The 16759-nt window shown below is 37.6% G+C and overlaps 1 protein-coding gene across 10 annotated transcripts in view; it reads right to left on the minus strand.

The window, feature by feature from the left end:
• The window catches only part of TLN2 (talin 2), a 386133-nt gene that overhangs the window by 217849 nt on the left and 151525 nt on the right, over positions 1–16759 (minus strand). For 7 of the 10 annotated variants that reach the window (XM_039865415.1, XM_039865406.1, XM_039865410.1 and 4 more), the window contains one exon: positions 5947–6017. The gene's annotated coding sequence lies outside the window, so the exon portion shown is untranslated. The other 3 variants (XM_039865408.1, XM_039865414.1, XM_039865413.1) reach the window with 3 other exon arrangements.

Below are 16759 nucleotides of genomic sequence, written 5' to 3' on the forward strand. Positions count from 1 at the left end.
TTGACCAAGATTGAAACTGTCCTAACAGATTTGTCCATCTCAGATACGTTTGGCCCAAGTGTCATTGGAATTGTATAACTGTGACAATTAGTGATGTTTATATAATGGAATCAAAAATATCTCACACAGATTACTTTTCTACTCAGCACTCTTTCCTATCCTTGCAATCAATTAATATAAAATTAAAAATTGCCAAGTCAGAATTAATCATTGTAAGATGATAGTAGGGTATTGCTTATCATTTCATTTAAATGTGAGAAATTACCCTTAGTCACCACTGCAACAAGGTAAATACTGACCCCTCTCTATTAAGTCCAACTTCCCTAAAGCCAGATCTTGCTTCCCTAAGTGAGGCCCATTCTGAAGATTTCCCTTTCATCAATACTTACTTGGGTGAACAGACATAAATAGGTCAGATGTTTGAATACTAAGCAGTATTTGCACTGAGGCAGTGCATGTGAATGCTGTCACCTTGACCTAACAGAGGTAACGAGGAGGAACTCCATCCACAGCCACCAACTCAATGATAGCATATTCATGGAGAGACCGCTGGTTCCACTGCAAAAACTTCACCTGGGGTCTGCATAGTGAGGAGGGAGCAGCCGGGAGAGGGAAGAACACCAATATTGTGTGAGGGACCCACATGCCCAGGTCACCTGCCATCCACCTGGTCACTATTATAATAGTAATGTGCTGAATACAGTTATACCAGAAGATTTATGCAGACCACTGTGTTCATGAGAGAAATGAAGTGTTAAAAGTAAAACTTTACTGTTTTACTTGTTTACTTTTTCCAACCTTCTAAAATAATTATCAAAACACACTCTATACTAAGATAATCAAATGTGCCTGACTCACACACATACTTCGGGAATCTAAGAAAATACCTAGATCAACAACCACCATTGACAAAGCACCTTTCCAACTTACCAGCAGGGCTGAGTAAGCAGCCCTATTTCTCACTCCAAATTCACAAAGGGAACATTAAGTGGGTAAGGATACTGCTGCTGCCAGTCACAGAATTCTATAAAATGAGCTCCTGGCCACATGGCGCAGCCACAGCAAGGATGAGGCTGGGAATCAAGCAGAGCTGGTTGTCCTAGGGCAGCAGCAGTTTTCTGGAGGAGGATGGAAGTCTGTTGAGAAAAATGTGTAAGACCTTCTGGAGACAGAAGTCTTTTATGACCTATGAGACCATAGTTGACACCATGCCCCCAGCCCACACTGGGATCTAAGAAGCACTTCCCAGTAGAGGCCTTGGAGGCCTCTCATATAGATCTCAACGTTTGGTGTACAAAACGTCAACAACAACATCTGTTCCATGGGGCTGGTGTGCGAATTTCAACAGACACCAGGCCTTAAGTACAGAGGTGCCTAACATATCAGGTCCTCAGTAAATGATGGGTAATTTCAAAGATCAGGCTGCTGTCCCTCAGAGACATCAGAGCCTGAAGCTATTCTTCCAACAGTAGTAACAAGCTTTTCCTGGCTATCAGCACTTGCTTAGAGACAGACAGCACACATTCAGATCAAATTATTCTGGCTGAAGGTAGAGGATAGGGGACTGTGGGGGTGAGAACTTCAAAAATGAAGCACATTCCTAGGAAACCTGGGAAGACAGTTTAGGAGAACTTGAGGCTGTATTCAAGACACCTGGTGTCCTGTGAAAAGGAGAATCCATTCCAACATGCTCCACGGAGAGGCCAAAGTGTGAGGATATCAGGCTCAGAGAGGAAGGAATGTAATCCCACCACACAATTTGGCTGCCAGGTGAACTGTAGCTACCTAATTGTAACAGATTAAATGCTGCTTCTTGGTTTTAACATTCAAAATCAAGTTATAGATAAATTATGGAAGCTCTTACTGAGTTAAAGTACAGAATGTAAATATTACTGACTATGCATATATAAAACTAACGGTACAGCTGCCCAAAATGGAGAGGATGGCAGACAAGAAATAGTGTTTCTAGGACACAGAACAAGAGGAGGCTGCATATGTCATCTGAGGGACAAACGAAAGGAGTAAAAGCATGAGTCCGTGTTGGGAGGAAGGAATTCGAGGATGGTCAGAGCTAGCTAATCAGCGATCACAACCAGGTATCGAGACATCGCCCTTAAAACCAATAAAGTGAAAAACGGTGATGCAAGAGTATTTATACATGCGGAAATCCCCACAAAAGCAACAAAGATGACCTACAGGAAAAAAAAAAGGTAGTTGCTTTGAGAAGCAAGACTAAGTGAAGGAGGTAGGGTAACACATGTTGCTTTTCATTATAAGCTGTTCTGTAATGTTTTCTATTTTTAGCCATTTGCATATATTACTTTGACTGAAATTTTTTAAAATAGAAGATCCTCTATAAAACCATTATTTAGATCATAGCAGTAGGATTCTACTCAACTTTTTACTAGGCCTCATGGTGGTGCATTGAGACCATTGTAGCTGACCTTACGGTGTGTTTAATCTTAGTAAAGTCCCATTTAAACTCTACAAGTACACTAGTCATTTCATGGTTCTAGAAAGCTGTCCGATTCTGATTTGTTGTAAACAGAAGAGAATGGCTTTGATGATCATTCTAGGTCTTCAGAAAATGAGACTTCATGACCAAAAAAAAAAAAGAAGATTTTTAAAGATTCACACTCCATAGTAGAATAGTTAAATGCAGGCACAAGTATTCCAGAGCCTTTGAGTCCATGAAATCCAATCAATTCTTAAACAAGGCTCAAATCTTGAGTTCTTTAGAAGGGCGTCTTAGCATTAAAAGAAATTAACTGATAAGCATAATTAGCCAAAAAGCTTAAAGACACAGCACATTCTACAATGCCCGGAGATTAGTAAATTCAGTTCTGAAAAAAAATCTGGAAATTGCTGTTCTGAAACATTTACTAAGCACAGGCAGCAGAGAAAAGACCCCAGCATACGTCCTGGAACCTTGATCAAGGAGATGATAGTAATTAGGGCTCCCAGCCACCCAGGGAGCCAGCAGTGAGGGGCACGTGGCTGTGCCTAGTCAACCAACAGAGTAATCCAAAGAATCCAGCTAATGGAGCATGGCAGGAAGACAAAAGTGTATAACGGATTACATTTTTAATGAAGAAAAGCATAGGAACAACTTATCTTTTACTGACGTCATTGCCTTAAATGATTGATGCAGAATGACAAATAGCTATGTAGATCCTGCTTTGAATTTTACAGATTCAATAGCCTCCCTAAACAGCAGTGGGAACTAAAAATTCCCAGAGAGCCAAAAACAATGTTTTTCATTTAAAATTGTTTTTTAAATATTTTCTTTACAAGCCTGCAGGGAAAATGGAGATAAGTTCAGAATATTGCATTTATTCTCAAATCTGGAATACACTATGAGTCATTAAGTAAAATTCGAAACAAATCATTTATCATATGCCCCCATCCTCATCTACTCATTCACACATACACACACACACACACACAGTCATAGACAGGCCCGTAACACTTTAAAGCATCATGTTTATTCCCCTGAAGCATGACTGTCTCAAATTTTTAATTGTTCATCCCTACAAGATCTCACTCAGCATGATCTGGCCTTTTGAAAGGCTCAGAACATGACTGATTGATTACAGTGTTCATTCATTAAATTTTATTCAGACTTGGGCTGGCCCACATCCCTTAAAGCAATTCTCTTTCCTCTGGTTTATGTCAAAATAAAAGCTTCTGCTAGCATTTATTCATGGCTTTAGACACTTTTGGAAATGTTAAGACTTCAGGTAATCTCTCATATTCCTATATTTTTTAAGACAAATATTTCTGTTGTTGTTTGATATAGCTTCTTCCTAAAAAAAAGAGCAGTGAAATAAATAACCTGCGGGTTGGAGCAATCCAACTGAAGCATATAAATCAGGCAGTTAACCTAGAGTTGATTGACAGAGGGAAAACAACCAGATAAGTCTGTCAAATTTGTATTTCCCAGAATATAAGCAAGTTAAAACAAACAAAAGCCAGAAATCACCCAGGGAGGATGTCTACAGCACTGAACTACCATATTCCAATCAATGTAGACCATGGTATAACTTCACAGAACTTCCAGAAGCAGCCGGGATTATTTTGAAATAGGTGATATTGCTGTTCCTTCCTCACATCATTTCACTGTCCTAATAATTCAGCCCATTATTTCCTCTGTCCTCCACCTACCCTACCCCTTATAATACATCCCCATACCCCAAGAAGAAGGAAATGGTAAGTCTAGTTTCCATTCAATACAGACCCATAGCATAGGAATCCACCTGGCACACTCCTTTTAGGTCTGAAAACGTGGGAAAGGTGTGTATCTGATGTGCTTCCTGTCCATTCTGCCCAGGTCCTTCAACCAACTCAGACCACCTAGTGCCTTCTGCAGGTCCTCGAAGTACTACATCCACGCCAGGGCGCCCAGAGGATCCCAGGGCAGGAAAGTTCCTTTACTCTGCCATATATCCTGTGGATATTTGATCCCACTGCCCTCAGCTAAGAATTCTTGGCTGTGCCCTAAACGCCTACGCTCCAGTCTTACATTCCTTTGTACTTGGTATTGGCAGTGGTCTCCTGGAGTTAAACATTTAACCGGGCACACCCCTAGCTCTCAACATCCCCACACCACAGGCAGGCTCACAGATACATTTAACTTTCACATGAATGAGCCACTTTTATTTGAGTTTCCCAACAGACCAATCCCTAGCCTTCTGTTTGACCTTTAACCTCTCTTAATTGGCGCATGCTAGCTGTCATGGCATTTTCTGGAAAGAGCCAATATATAACTGGAGTATATTTCTTTCTTGCTTCAGAGGAATGATACAGTTTCAGAGGCTGAAGAGCCCTTAACAATCATACACCCCAAAATTTCCCAAGTCCTCAGGCCAGTGCTTACTTATTGATGGCTAATAGTCACCTGTCAGCAGAGAAATGAGAGTCAGGAAATGAAAAGCATTTTCATAATGCTAAATATATACAATCTAAAGACCAATTTACGATTTTAGTATTAAAATATTTCTTCTCATAAAATGATGTGAGTGGATGGTAGTTATATTTTGAAAATAAATCTTTTAATTATGGAAAATTCTAAATGCAAAATGCATAAAATACTTAGTGAGCCCTCACATACTCATCCAACTTTAATAATTACCAATTATGTTTATATATAGCCCCAAAACAGAGCAAAAATTGGTCTTGAAAAAATCTTTTTCCTATTCACATAATCTAAAAGTGTGAGAACAACTAGGCTGGACCAGCCACTACATTTAACAATAAGACCATGGAGACAAGCAGAGATTAACTAACCCATCTCTAGTTGTGTAGCTGGTCAAGAACAGAACTGATACGTCTGGTTTGCCACGATACAGGTTTTAAGAGTAAGAGCATAAACCAATCCTTTTTCATCTGTCAGACTTCAGTCGAGGCATACCCAAGATCTACAGAAGATGGCCTTTACCCCTGCACTGGTTATCTCATACACACTTGAGATCATGCAGCCACAACCAGGATAACCAAAGGGGAAACCAATAATCTATAACCAAAGTTTACTTTATCTCCTGCTAGAGCAACTGTGTGCCATCCCTGGAGAGCTCTGGGAACCACAAAGCAGTTCCAGTACAAAGACTACTAAAAGTTTCTACATTAATTCCTTATCCAGCACTTAAAAATATGTTTATGAAGCAAACAAATGTGAATGAATGAGAATTCATGCAATAAAGCAAAAAACCTGCTACTCACCCCCTCTTCTAGGCCACCACCATCAACCCACTAAACTATCAGGTGGAAAATCAAACTGAAATGGAAGTAATAAGACCAGGCAGGTATACTCCTGCTTCATAGAACCATGGTTGAAACCAAACAAGACAGTGTAAGTGATGTTTTAACACTTTTTAAAAATTTTTCCAATGCGGGGAGGAAGGGAGTGGCCAATTGATAAGAATGAAATTTTTTTAAAAAAAGACTCACCTAAATTCTCAGTTTATTGAGCTGATTTCCCTGAAGATATCCTGAAGCATCTGAGAAGCCTTCAGCAATACCTACAACAATAATAAAAACTATCAGAATCAAGTAATGTTATAGACGTCAGGTTTTGGAAGAAAAAAAAACTCAGTCTATACATTTGGTCATTTTCCCCACACTAAGCATGAAAGGAAATAACTCAGGAAACAATGAATTTCCGCTGCAATGCATGGGCTGGGAATTTTTTTTACCAACAGGGAATTGAGGTCCCAAGACACTTATTTCGAAGACCAAAATTATGTTACTGTTGACAAAGAGGCAAAACACATTTTCTTCTCTCTGGTAGGAACGCTGAATGGCTCTGAATTTAAACAAAGACCAAATATATATATCCTCTTCCCTGCCCCCACCACTGTTTAAAACAAAAATCTCAGGAACTGCATATTCGTTTACATGAGTTCTTGTCTTGTTCGTTTTCCTACTTGGTTCCTTTAACATGTCTGTGAGTAGTACCTCTTGCTTCAACTGTTCCTACTTCATCTCTGAGGCACTGAACACTAATCACTTAACACTTTATTCCATGGATACCAAATTTAAAGCAGAGAAGCATCATCATCAATTGTAGAAATCAATAAAATTAGCCAGCCAGAGTTAATAAACAGAAGTCTGAGTGAGAACATTCCTATCAATCAATGAAACAGAATAAACAACCAGATATAGAACCAAGTATCCATATGAAATAGACCAAGCACATGTAATCAGATCTTGGTAGGTACGTGAGTCTAATTAATAAATGGTGTTGGTTTGCTATTTAGAAGGAAGAAAAAATCCAGATCTCTTTCTACTGGTGGGGATAAAAACCTCAAAAAAGACTCAAATGAATACAAGAAGAAGATACAGATTAATAGTTTTATAATATAGGGATAGAAACAGCCTTTTTAAATATGACATCATAACATCAAAATCTGAAACTATAAAGAATTAAGACATTTGGCTGGCTGCATTTTTTAAGTCTCAAATATATGAATGGCAAAAACAAATTTAAAAAAGAACAAACATCATTATTTTGGTCAAAGATAAAATAAGAAACTACATGAACTATACATAAAACTTATAAAAGGTTACTATCCTTTATGATGCAAAAATGTTTTAAAAATGACTAAGGAAATTAGTTCTCCCCTCAAAATGGACAAAGCAAATTAATAAACTTTCCACAACAGAATAGCAATAAACACATGAAAAGATACTCGACTATACTACAAATAAAAAATACAACTTTAGAAAATTCAGATTATTTTTCACCTGTCAAATTGACATCTTTACAAAAGACTGATAATAGCTAATATTATAGATATATCTCATGATGTAGCAATTACGTCAGCATGTAAAATAGTATACTCTGATTTGGCCATCCTAATTCTGAGAAGTTATTCAAAGTAGATAATTGTGTGGGCAGAAAGATGTATATCCATAGCATTGCTTATATTTATAAGGGAAAAAAATAAATGCTCTAAAGGTTCACAAATAGGACATGTGTTAAATAAACTATACAGACACTGAAAATAATGAAAGTCTATTTACTGATATGAAAAAATACCCATGATATACTTCTGAGTGAATAAAACAGGTTAAAAAACCATGCACAGCTGTGGACATGTTCCTGGATGTCCCAATAAATGTCTAGGACACTTATCAAAATAGTTATCAGAAATTTAGAGAATTTTTGATTATCAGAAGTTTAGACAATTTTTACTTTGCTTATAACTGTTAGAATTTTACGTAATAAGTATGATTTCACAAAGAAGACAATGGAGCTATTATTAAATCTTATGCTCAAGTGTAAAGTGATATACTGCACAGATTTCTACTTTCCGTCTCTGCCAGCTTTCTTCTCTTAGAGGGATTTGTATCACACATATGCTTGTAGTGAACACTGATAAGAGAGTTTCCTCGCTCATCTCTATGTCCTGTTCATTCCCCAGGGCCACTTCATCCTTGCCTTTGGGGTCCTAAGACACACCTGTATCCTTATTATAATTATTTTTATTTAAGCTAGCTCAAGTGAATTTGTTACTTGTGACCAAAGAGATCCCACGAATACAGTGCTGCTTTTTATTTTCCATCTTCTCAATCATTCCATCCCATTTGAAACCGAACAATATATCCTGTAATCATATTAATGAAGATTTACAATGTGATGTAATGTTTACTACCTACAGTTGAAGAAATTGAAGGACAAAGCTCAAAGCTATCATAACAAAGGCAAAAAACTATTTCAAGAGACAAGTAGATTCATTCCTGACTAATAAAAGAACTGATGAAAAAATTATTTGACTAAGAATAATAATAATAATAATAAAAAGGAACATACTTGTCCAGATGGGCCATTTCTATGGTTAAAATATTCTCTATTATGATATCCTTAACCACTCCACAGATTTATTTTTATTGGGTTATATTTATATACAAAAGCTTTTTTTTCTATTTGGACTATAAAATACAAAAATGTATTCCCTTAATGAGCCCATTATATTCATCTTCAGCAAATAAATTTATTCCTCTCATTGCCCTATTTTTAAAGGTTCAGAAGTTCCATGTAAAACATCAATCCTCATAATACCATAATTATAAACCTGGCAAAAAAACCATAATCCCTTGTAGATGTACAAATCCCTTTATAGGTATGTCGGATGCAAAGTACAAATCTAGTTAATCCCCCTTCGTCTCCTGGAGGTTCCCTCTCTCCCAAAAAATTTTCCTCTGGTAGACAATGGACAAGAACTATTACTCAAAAAAAAAACCAAACCAACAAACAAAAAAAGAACCACTATCCAATTTCAAAGAGAAGCAATCATAGGACTTAATTAAGTATCTGTCTCCGGGTCATAACCCATACAAACCCACAGGCCGCCCATTGCCAACCACTGGACTCTGTTCTGACCCCTCTTCTTCAGTGCAAGGGAATCATTCTAAATGGATATACAGGGACACAGAAAAGTTCATATTTGAGGCTGAGATGGATTAGGATTTATGAGACAAAACATTACATTTAGGGGAGGCAATAGCACAGTGGTTAAAAGTAAAGTGATTGATCCTGGTTCTACCATTTACTAGTCATTTGGCCTCAGGGAGCCCTAACTTGTCTGTACCTGTTTCCTCCTCTGTACTAATGCCTAGCAAAAGGGCTGCTGAGCAATCAGCAATGCTCAACAGTCAAACATGGTCTTGCTTGAGCTCCAGCTCAGTGGGAGCAGTGATAGGAACAATCCGTTGTTTTTTGCCTGATCATAACAAGGTTTCTAGAGAACACTGGGACAGAGGATGTTTCTATGTACGACAGTTACCTATTTAAAATGCTTATTTTAAAAATGGATAAGACTCTTCCAATTAAGTAGCAATTTCTTCTAAAGATACCCAGAATTTATTATTTAAAGAAACTTTGACTTAAAGTCACCTTCTTCAGGAATAAACATAACAAGCCCAGGAAGCTCAGTGACTCAAACGAGATGAACCCAAGACACAACATAATTAAAATGCCAAAGGTTAAATACAAAGAGAATCTTAAAAGCAGCAAGAGAAAAGAAGTTAGTTACCTGCAAGGAAGCTCCCATAAGACTGTCAGCTGATTACTCAACAGAAAAACTCTGCAGGCCAGAAGGGATTGGCACAAAATATTCAAAGTGATGAAAAGCAAGGCTCTACAAACAAGATTACTCTATCCAGCAAAGCTATCATTTAGAATCGAAGGGCCAATAAAGAGCTTCCCATATAAGAAAAAGCTAAAGGAATTCATCAACACCAAACCAGTATTACAAGAAATGTTAGAGGAACTTCTTTAAGAAGAAAAAAGATTGAAAATATGAATAAAATGGCAATAACTATATATCTACCAACAACTACTTTAAATGTAAATGGATTAAATGTTCCAATCAAAGACAGGGTGGCTCAATGGGTAAGAAAACCAGCCTCCCTAGAAAAGAAAGCCTCTTCAATAAATGGTGCTGGGAAAACTGGAAAGCCACCTGCAAAAGACTGAAACTAGATTGTTGTTTATCACCACACACCAAAATTAACTCAAAATGGATTAAGGACCTGAATATAAGATCTGAAACAATAAATTGCATAGAAGAAAACATAGGAACTAAACTCATGGACCTTGGACTTAAAGAGGATTTTATAAATTTGACCTAAAAGGCAAGGGAAGTAAAGCCAAAATAAATTAATGGGACTACATCAAATTAAAGAGCTTCTGCACAGCAAAAGAAACCGTCAATGAGGTAAAGAGAAAACCAACCAAATGAGAAAACATATTTGCAAGCAACACTTCTGATAAGAGCTTAATATCCAAAATATACATCTCATACAACTCAATAACAGTAAAAAAGCAAATGATCCAATTAAAAGATGAGCAAGAGGACCTGAACAGACACTTCTCCCGAGAAGACATACAAATGGCCAACAAACATATGAAAGGATGCTCAACATCGCTAGCTATTAGGGAAATGCAAATCAAAACCACAATGAGATACTATCTCACATCTGTTAGAATAGCTATAATCAACAAGTGTTAGAGAGAATGTGGAGAAAAAAGAACCCTCATACACTGCTTGGTGGGACTGCAAATTGGTACAGCCACTATGGAAAACAGTATTGAGGCTTCTCAAGAAACTAAGAATTGATCTACCATATGATCCAGCAATCCCTCTACTGGGTATTTACCCCAAAGACTTGAAAATATATATCTGAAAAGATATTTGCACATCAATGTTCATAGCATCATTATTCACAGTGGCCAGGACATGGAAGCAACCAAAGAAAGACACACACAGACTACGATAGATGACTGGCTAAAGAAGCTGTGGTAAATATATACGATGGGATATTTTGGCCATAAGAAGAAATGAAATACTGCCATTTGGGACAACGTGGATGAACCTTGAAATAATCAAGGTAGGTGAAATAAGCCAGACAGGAAAAGTAGAAAACCACATGTATCACTTATATGTGGAATATAAACCTAAAAGCAACAAACAGACAGGACAAACAGAGACTCATGGACAATAGACTAATGGTTACCAGAGGGTAAGGGAGGAGGGGGGAGGTAGATGGAGTAAAAGGGGTCAAATATGTGGTGACAGAAAGAAATCTATGGGCGGTAAACACACAATGCAATATATATATGCCTTACTGTTGAATTGTACACTTTTAACTTATGGAGTTCATTAACAATGTCATAATAATAATAATAAAAGTTTTCCTAAAAGATTTCTTTGGCTAAAATGATATTTCTTGTGCAACATTAAAAAATAAGATTAATTTTTATATACATATAAATATGTGTGTGTATATGTAAAATATAAGGGGTCTGCCTTTATATATATATATATTTAAATATAAATATAAATATATTATTTAAATATAAATATATTTATATTTATATTTAAATATAAATATATATATATATATATATATATAAAAAGGCAGACCCCTACATGTGCTGCCTATAAGAGACTCACTTCAGATTGAAAGACACACACAGACTGAAAGTAAAGGGATGGAGAAAGATATTTTATGAAAATGGAAAAAAACTAAAAGCTTGGGAAGCAATACTTATACCAGACAAAATAAACTTTGAAGCAAAGGCTATAACAAGAGACAAAGAAGGATCCAGTAATCCAACATCTGGGTATTTATCTGAACAAACCCAAAACACTACTTCGAAGGGACATGTGAATCCATATGTTCATTGCAGAATTATTCATAATAGCCAAGATATGGAGGCAACCTGGGTGTCCATCAACAGATGAATGGATAAAGAAGAGGTGGTACATATATACAATGGAATATTTCTCAGCCATAAAAAAGAATGAAGTCTTGCCATCTGCAACAACATGGATGGACCTAGAGAGTACTATGCTGAGTGGAGTGAGACAGAGAAAGACAAATGCCATATGATTTCACTTACATGTGGAATCTAAAGAACAAAATAGAAACACACTCAGATACAGAGAACATTTTAATGGTTGCCAGATGAGACAGGGAATGGTGGGTGGGCAAAAAAGAAGGGATTAAAAAGTACAAATTGGTAGTTACAAAATAGTTATGGGAATGTAAAGTACAGCATAAGAAGTATAGCCAGTAATATTGTAATAACTATGAATGGTGTCAGATGGGTACTAGATTTATTGGTGTGATCACTTCTCTACTCACCATGTTGTACACCTGAAACTAATATTATATGTCAACTGTAACTGAAAAAATTATTTAAAAATTAAATATAAAGTAACCTTTAGATCAGCAAGGGAAAAATCAATTGGCAGCTTCTGGGTTATACCTTTTCTTGAGTATTTCCTAAGGCATAGGTAGATGGGACCAAAAAGCCCCAAAAGCTACTGTACTGGCTAATATGCCTGTCACCAACAGCAGGACATTAGGGCAGGACTTAACTACTTTTGCCATTTCCTACTTGCTTAGGTAAGCTTAAACATACTTCTCAGAGTCCCAGGTTATTCACCATCAGAATGAGATAGTTAATATTTAGCTATTTCAGATGTGAAAATGAAATGAGAGAGTACAGGTAAAGTTCTTAACACAGTGCCTGGAATCTAGGAAGTGTCTAGTAAATAGAACATCTGCTATGGTCCATCATCTTACCAGCATTAAAGAAACAAAAACACATATTAAGTAATCTGATTAAGACCATACAAGGAAGATTTTTACTGCTAGGGTTTTGTGGACTCTTGTTTTTCTACATTTCTTTTGGCATAATCCCCACAGGAATGTGGGGCCAAGTTGCAGGGGATCTCAAGTGGTAAGGTGGTCTCAAGCTATAAAGGACGTACATGATGCTTCTGGCTGAAACCACACTATCTGGTACAGATCTCAAGCAACCAAGAACACATCTGTCCTAAGATTTCTTCAAAAGGCAGGGAACAATGCAACACCACACTTGAGCTTTGCCCTAATACTACCTGTACAGGCATAAAGATCAGAAGATGGGCCCATGTGGGCACCATCTCAAGGTTTTTGCTGCCCAAAGTTAACAAAAGTGCTTTTATAACAAAAGACCAAGCAAAGCAGAAAAAAAATCCACTCAACTTAGCTGAAGATAAGCCAAGTATACTACTCATAGCTTGAAATTACCACTAATGTTCGACATATTTATTAGTAATCAGTCAAAATTATAAAATCCAAGAAGGAAAGAAATAAACCAGATAGTTCTTTAGTAGCCCTAAAATAGAGATGGAAAAAGCCAACGAGAGAAAAAGAAATTTTGAAAACAAAATTCTCCCAATCCCCTCCAGCTTCTACCATTTGCCAAGGATTTGTCTTATTTGTTTTCTCTGAAACCTTGAGGACTTTTCCACTGAAAGTACAGCCCAGCGATTAGAGTCTAGCTCTTCTAGGTCACAGGATATCCGATTCCAAGGGGAAGTGTCCAATTCTCTTTTCCTGGCTTCCCCTCCCTGACTTTCCAATTAGAGGCTGGGTGGTAAGACTAGGAACAAGGGACGCTCAACGAATCACAGGCTTGAGGCATCAATGTCCAAGGCATTCAGAGACGAGAAATAATATTTTACCTTGCCCTTTGCAGGACCTGAGAAGAGCAAAAAAGATCCTCAGTAGAAATGTGAGAAATGCTGGTTTAAACAAAACTAAGGAGTTTCTCTAATACAGAACATTTCAGAGAGTTAATATGCTAATGTTGATGATAAATAAATGGCACCAGGCTTATTTGTACACAGATTCCTTTACTTTTGTGGCCTACATCTTGGGACTAGTGTCTCACACAACACTGGAAAAAAAATGTTATAATTAGTTCTTTTATGTAAATGATTATTGAAGACTCACTTTGCCCCACTACAGTCACAATTACATGCCTAAGCACGATGCCCCTAAAAGATCAGTTAATGATGTAAAAATATTAAGGCCAAGCAGCGTGAAACACAGTTTACTAGGAGGGCAAAAGAAGTGCTATAATAATACCACTTTACTTCACTCAGTCTTAATATGCTCTTCACAACTGAAAAAACCAAGATGCCATTAATTCCTCCTTGTTCTAGAACTGTTTCCCTTCTCTCGAAATTTTAAACACGTTTGTAATAAAACCCCATAGTGATGTGGGTAACTAGAAATGTAAGCTTCATGAGAACAGAGACTCTACTTCGTACAGGACTACACCCTGGGCCCTTAAACAGTGCAGGTGCAAGGGAACTCCATAAATGTTTGATTACGTGAAGAGTGTAATGAACAAGCTTACGTTAAGGGTATCATTAACTCATTATTTTATGAACTGGCTAAAATACACATTCTATAGTTTTATATTTTAAGTTGACTTTAGAATGCTCACTCTAAAACATTTTTTTCTCAAGAAGTTTTCTTTTTTCCTGTTTCACTTTCCCATCCTTTGCAACAATCCTCGTTACACACAAACAGACACACACACTTTCTGATGACATCTTGGTTAGAAAGAATGTTCTGTCTCTAGACCAGGTACTATATTTAATACATTATTACAGCCAATTATTTTCAATAAAAGCCAAATTAACTAGCATTCGAAAGAATAGGAATTTCAATTAATCAAAGCTATGTAGAGATTCCCCTTTGGGAGAAGGAAGAAAAAACACATTCATCTTCTAGAAGGCAATCGTACACAAATAAGCTTTCATCACCAATTTGCTGGAATAAAGCAACTGGGCATGGAATACAGATATCAATATCCTATACCATTAATTTCAATATTCTGAACATAATGTTTAAAATAATCCTGAGATGTCGCAACATCTTCAAATAAACAAATAAAAAATGTCTTTGCTAAACTCAATTCACTATGACAAAAACTGATGATACATTTTCAAAACACTAACGATCGTGTGTGTGTGTGTTTAAGGGAAAAGTGGTGGAAAGGACAAGGAAACATTGCTCTATTCAGAAATTTCAATTAAATAGACTCTGCCCCACCCCATGCCTCCTACAAAGCAATTAGTGACCAGAGTGTTTCTAATTGTAGTCCCCAACTTTTGGTTGGGCTCTCTTCCCATCTATTGCAGCAGTCCTTCCCAGTCCCACCTGTGTGCCAGCTCCCTCCGCCACTGGAGTGAACATGCTAAGACAGGTATTTAAGTTACATCCTTAGCTCCCACAGGGATCTCTGGGGTCTGCTTCCATACCTCTACCTCATCCGCCCTAGAAGCCTGTGCTCCAGCGCCACTGAGCCAGCACTCCTCCTTGAACCCTACTCCCTGTAAGCTGCTTCCCCTGTGGTGGCCTTTGACCTTCAGCCTTCCAAGCCTAAAATGAACTACAGCCCTATTTATCTGGCTGCCCATCAAATTCTATCTGCTCTGGGGAGGCTTCATTGACATCTTTATTTCTTTGTTTACCATATTACGTTGAAACGATCTATTTAAGTATCTATATTCCTCACTGGACTGTGAGCTCTATGTGGCTTCCCCCATAACTCTAGCCTCAGTTCCTAAAACACATTAAGTGTTCAAAAAATGAAGAATCAACAAATATATTTTGCATCCTTAATAACTCCAAGGCACTGGGGATGGGAGTAGGGGGCTTTAAGAGGCTGAGGTATAGCAGCAAAGTCAGAATGGGGTTGGGTGTGTATGGGTGTGTGTACATACAGACATGCCCTGAAGAGAAAGGGCTACCTCATTCTGTAGTCTTCCTACCTGGCACTTGAAGGTCAAGGTCCCAGCTGAAGCTCCCCTTTTCTCTCCTGGTCCCAGGACTGACCAAGTACTCTCTTCCACCATAAACCATGTGTCTTTGAATGAACTTCGCTCCTGTTTGGTCTGTTGTCAAACAGGGAAACATACCAATTCATATTTATGCCTTTTTTCCCATCCCAAAAACAAACAAAGGCTTTATGACGTTAACGATTAGAGAATGGGACAAAAAGACTCCCCTTATAAACTCTTCCCCCATTCCTAACCCCTAAAGTACATCTGTCTGGTATTCTCACTCACTCAATCCAACTTGGACCCTGCAGGAGAGCACAAAGTCACACAGAGTACTGACAGTAGAACCTGATGCACACAAATAGGCAAATCTTTTTCATCACCTATCTGAACATTTCTTTCAGGGTGGAAAGGTGAGAGGCTGCAATAAAGAGAAGAATGTACATCCATATAGTGGAATATTATTCCACTGTAAAAATAAATGAGCTATAAAGCCATGAAAAGGAGGTCTAAATGCATATTACTAAGTGAAAGAAGCCAATCTGAAAGGGCTACGTATTGTATGATTCCAACTATACGATATTCCAGAAAAGGCAAAAGTATGGACACAGTTAAAGATCAGTGGTTGCCAGAGGTCGAGGAGGAGGGATAAATAGGACAAGCACAGAGGATTTTTAGGGCAGCGAAAATACTCTGTATGTTACTATAATGGTGGATACATTTATCCAACCCCACTAGAACGTATATCACCAAGAATGAACTTTAATGTAAACTGCGGACTTTGGGTGATAATGATGTGTCAGTGTAGGTACATCAATTATATCACTCAGCTGTAGGATGCTGATGGTACGGGAGGCTGTGCACGTGTTTGGAGAATGGGGTATATGAAAACTATCTAGACTTTCTGCTCAATTTTGTCATGAGTCTAAACCTGCTCTAAAAAAGTAAAATCTATGAAAATATAAATTAATTAATTAAAATAAAGAAAAGCACACAAGCAAGAAGAGAAGGGTGAGATGCAGCAGTGCAGATGCCTTCCTGGCACTAAAGCCAGAGAAACTACTGTGGGAGCCCCGCTCCACTACGGGACAGAGCCTGGGGAGAGGTTTAGATGGCAATAGTTGAGT

Source organism: Pteropus medius, unplaced genomic scaffold (assembly GCF_902729225.1).
Source record: "Pteropus medius unplaced genomic scaffold, Ma_sr-lr_union100, whole genome shotgun sequence".
NCBI classification, from domain to species: domain Eukaryota; kingdom Metazoa; phylum Chordata; class Mammalia; order Chiroptera; family Pteropodidae; genus Pteropus; species Pteropus medius.